Below are 5,395 nucleotides of genomic sequence, written 5' to 3' on the forward strand. Positions count from 1 at the left end.
TGCGCGACGGTCCAAAGCGGTTTTCAAACTACACGCCGGGACGCGAAAAACATGAAAAATAGGGAAAAAGCAGCGCGTCACCCAACCGCGGCGAATGAATGCAACTGGAAGCGAGTAAACGAAAGAGAGGGAGAGAGAGAGCGCGTGTGCAACATAAACTTGGTTTCCGCCAGAAAAACACTTTCCAATTACTATGGCATACAATTCCAATAGAAAAGTACGCTTGTGTCTGTGTGTGTGCAACTGAAGAATATGTTTTTATGCCAGCAGCAGACGTGGAAAGCCGTGATCACAACTCGTGAGCCACTATTTTAAGGGATGGACGAGACAAAGCACCGAGAAAGAGCAGAAGACCAAAGAGTGGTGCTACAAATTTCATGCGATAGGTGAAAAGAAAGAGTGTATACTTAGATGTGTGTATCAAGGCCCGCACACTCACTTGGAAGGCAACATAGAGCGAATGTGGCTCAGTTGAGAGTGGCATCGCATTATTTCCAGTGGGAAACGTGCGCTTGTGTATGTGTGTGTGGATATACTATCGCCGGTAGTGGCAGCAAGAGGACCAACACTGGCCGCCACAAGCGCATCTATATACATACATACATACATACTGTACAAATTTGCTATGAAATTATGCAGTGATATACATACATACGTACATATGTATGTATGTGGGGTTTCTGCTTTGCGCCTGCATATTACCGTTACCCTGATGATGAATATTCGCATCTGTAGCCAAACAAAATACACCACGATGCCCAGCACACAACAGAAAGCAAAACACGTAAAGATATCTATGTATATTTGCATGTTTGTATATATGTACATATGTATGTGTATATATGTATGTGATTACAGATTTTTGTTTTGCTACTTTCTTGTTGTACAGTAGCGAAAAGGCGAGTGTTGAAAATACAGACTTACACTCTGCGGCAAAAGCCAGGATGCAGGGTTAAGTATTAAATTTATATTTTAAATTCTAAATTCTCAGAAAAATCTTATGTACTGAATTATAAAAAAGTAAAAGTAAATATTTATATTGATTTTTCTCAAAATATACATATGTATGTATGTATATGTACTTATTTTTGCCACCATAACAAACAACAACAAAATGGCATCAAAAAAGGAAAATGAATCGGCAATGTGAGAAGAAAAATTCACAACAACAAAGTGAAGAGACAAAAATGAGGCATCTTAATATCGAATATGTCAGTATGTACATATGTATGTATGTATGTACGTATGCTCGTTATTCCCAAAATGCTCCCCGAATTCCACTGCGACCACGGAAGTGCGCTCGCCCCAAGGAAGGGGGATTTGAAAATTTGTCAGTAAAGATTTGCTATAAAAAGTATAATGTCTTTAAGTAATTGCGATGGTTGTTGTAGTTGTAGTTCGTGCTATACACCTTCCGCCACAGGTTGCAACGAGCATCGAATGAACTCTGTGCGCCGAACTTTCCGGTTGCCAAATTGGCGTTGGCAACAGCTGTCACGTTGGCTGAGTGAGAACTGCAAGCAAGTGGATGACGTTGTTAAGGAAACGCTCTAATTTACGTGAAGTGGCAAGGTATACACAAACGTTCATTCTCCTCGTAGCCCATTAAAGTTCTAAAGGTTCCGCCGTGCATACATTTTTCCTGCTTTGTGACACTCAGAATGATTCCGGGCATTTCGAGGTGTCGTTAGCTCACATTTATTTGATTTTCCATATTCGTGCTTCAACGCGCCACCCTCAGCCACACTTTTTCCAATGCTAATGATAAATGAATGTTTGGCTGAAGTCTTTGTCTTTACCGTGTGGCAGTTGTACGTTGCTCTGCAGGTTTGTATGTATGTTCAAGGATTTATTCGCAAAAAAAACTAGTGGATTCAACCAAAGGCGATGGTAAGGACAACTATGTACATGTGTACGTTTATAAGTAGGTATACTGGCGCAGCATATGTATGTCATTATAGCAAAACTTTATCATTATCTCTCCAACCATGTAACGGAACAAAATTTTTAACACACAACCAACAATAACACTGAAAAGAGCTCTTCTTTCACATACCCTCTAGGAAAGTCTTAACGAAATATCGTATTTAACACCTTGCATTCCTCCTGTCTAACATTTAATATCCCACATATAACGGTCAGAGCCACTATTGCTCCCCCAACCACTCGCCTTAATTTTTTATGTATGAATACATCCATCCATAAGTACCATGAGTCCAAATAGAAATCATGAAAGTAAACAAAAATTAAAACTATAGTTTTTTATAGAAGCTTGCAAATTTCCTACCGGGTGTGTGTGAAGAAATGTACACCAACGCTTATTAACAACTATAAGCATAGGCTTATCTTCGCAAGCGCGTTCATTGCTTTCTCTCAAGTTGCGTATTTTCCGACAGCAGGACTCGCTGTCGTCGCGAATTTGATTATCTACCCTTGGAAATCGTTTTTTCAAACACACTCGCAAACAAACCTTGGCATTATTCCCACTTTTTACACTATGCGGCTCATAACACTTGGAACAGGCACACAGTCTGATGCTTTAATCGCGGCATATTTAAAGTTTTTAAGCGCATTAAGTACATATCTGCGATAATCCGTGAAAATTTCAGTTTTGTCACAGGGTGTAGTATAAAAGGGATAAAATGCCATTTCGAATGGCGATTAGGGGCTTCTATTAGAATTATGAGTTCGTCTCTGTCGAAATAAAAACCCTCGCCTCGACTATCCAATGCGACGTCCACCTCCTACAATTTGATATAATATAACTTTGATCCGAGAGTTATCCGTTTTATAAGATAGTCGAAAAAGTCTTTTCGTATTTTCTCAATAAATGTCCTTGCAGTCGTATAATCTCCAGTGCTGCAAATCACATTGTGTCATACCATATAGTGTTGGAAAGGTGAGATTTAAAGCTGCATTTAACAAAAAATTAAATTCGGGGTATGTTGAAAAAAGTTACAGCTGTTCAAAAATTAGGGAAAATAATGAAGAAAGTCGCTATATTTTGAAAATTGTGAAGTTTACGGAGACTGTGCTGTATCATCTAGCACAATAATGGTTTGCTCGCTTTCGTTCTGGAAATTTCGATGTGAAAGATGCAACTCGCTGTGGTGGACCTATCGTTGAAAAAGTCGATGAAATGATGGAAAAGATTGACCAGTCACATAAGCAGCCATGATATCACTAAGAAACTTAGCACTCATCATCAAACGGTTTTGAACCATTTAAAAAAGACTGGCTACAAAAAGTAGCTCGATGTTTGGGTACCTAATGAATTGTCGGTAAAAAATTTAATGGACCGAATTAACATCTGCGAATATTTGCTGAAAGGAAATGACATCGAGCCATTTCTAAAGCGAGTGGTAACAAGGGACGAAAAGTGGATCAAATCCGACAATAATGTGCGAAAAGATCATAGTCCAAGCGTGGTGAAGCTCAACAAATGGTCGAAAAGCCAGGATTGACACCTCGAAAGGTTATGCTGAGTGGTTGGTGGGATTGGAAAGGAATCATAAGCTATGAGCTGCTCTAGTCTGATCGAACGATTGATTCTATCTGGCTACCATTGTTTCGGTCAATACAGAACTCCCTTAATGGAGTAAAGTTGGCTTCAAGAGAAGCCTGTGAAATGTACTTGTCGCAGTTTTTCGCCAAGAAACCAGAACAGTTTTACACTGATGGAATAATGTCTCTAGCAGAATAATGGCAAAAAGTCGGTCGACCAAAACGGTACATATTTGGCTCAATATTTCATTTAGTGAAGTTCACACGAAAGGAATTGTACTCGGCTACACTTTTCTTTGGAATTGACATAACTACTTACATATGTATGTCTGCCAAACAACAGATTCCAGTAATACGGATAGTGACAGACTTAAAAAAGCACAATATGGGGTAACAGAAGCTCGTTGGTGTTGAGGCACCTTGCCAAATCTTGAAAATTGCCCGGCATGAGACAACAATATTCAGAACTCTACAATCACCAATATTTATTTTTCAAGAGTGGCTTAAAATAAAAACTACCGTAATTTAAATCGATTAAATTCTTCACACTTTCTCCATTGATTTTGCTAGTAGCTTTTTTTAGACTTTCCGTCGAAGTTAATCTGCAGTAGTCTTTTATGTCTTTCCTGGTTATTCCTTGCCTGTGTTAGTATATACTTATGTATGTACATATGTATGTATGTAAATAGTGAGGATGTGCGTGTGCACAATTCATTAAACTTTCTAATATTAAAGTCGGCATTATTTTCTTTTTGCATGGCAGATGTTTAAAGGCACGCTTTCTCGGCGGCCCGCATCAACTATAGGCGGAATAAAAAATGCTAAACCGCAGCAAAGGCAAAGAGAGACATACAAAAGAGTATCCCACATGAAACACATGTTTTGTGTGGGTTCTGTTGTCAACTCCTCTTCCGAGTTTTCTCGTGTGTGTTTGTTTGTTTGTTCTTTTGTGTGCTTTTGAATTCATTCAACGTTTTTTTGGCTGCTGAGCTCTCGATATCTTAGGATTTCGGCGTATATACATACATGCATATGCTTGAGTGTGTGTGTGTTTGTGCACAATTCTGTCATATTTTAGCGCAAACCAACTGGTTCCTCTTTAATTTCCGCTTGACGTTGCGGCTGCTCCTTTGAGAAATGCGTGAGCGGGCATAAATGAGAACGATTATTAGTTCGTTGGCGAAGGCGCTGCACACACACATTCACACGCACCAACGAACTTGGATAAGTTCTTATGGGTTAACGGATGCCAACCATGAACTGGCAGTCAGTCAGGCGCTGATTGAAAGAATACAAATTTGCTCTTTTTGTTTTTTTTATTGTTGTACTCATACGTTTTGTTCTTCCTGTTACTCCTCAGCGCTCATTGAACGCCAACGCAGTTAAAAAGCAGTTGCGGACGGACGGTATGTTGCACGGACAAATAAGCATGACATGATTCCGTCATGTATGTGTGTGTATGTGTGGGTATGTTTGCCTCATTTGTCAGTCAAATGAATTGTGTGGTTGCGGTTGTTGTTATTGTTTGCTTGTTTGTTTGCACAAAGTGCACTTGTATGTATGTATGCACGTATGTATGTATGTGTGCGGTTTTATACCCTCATTTCTCACAGCAGAAAGCATCGAAATTATTTTGAAGTACTCGGTGGTTGTTAGTGCTGCTGACCAATATACGAATACATACATACATACATACATGCATAAGTGAAGAAAAATATGCGTGTAATGTGACACTGGTTGTTACCAATGTTTAGAGGCCTTACACTTGCCTCGGCTTGTTCCCCGAAAGCACAATAACACAAGAACAACGGACTCGAATTGAACTTTGACAGCTTCGAAGTTTCGAATTATTTCACTTTAAAAATGTACATATATACCAATATATATACAT

Source organism: Bactrocera tryoni, chromosome 5 (assembly GCF_016617805.1).
Source record: "Bactrocera tryoni isolate S06 chromosome 5, CSIRO_BtryS06_freeze2, whole genome shotgun sequence".
NCBI lineage: Eukaryota > Metazoa > Arthropoda > Insecta > Diptera > Tephritidae > Bactrocera > Bactrocera tryoni.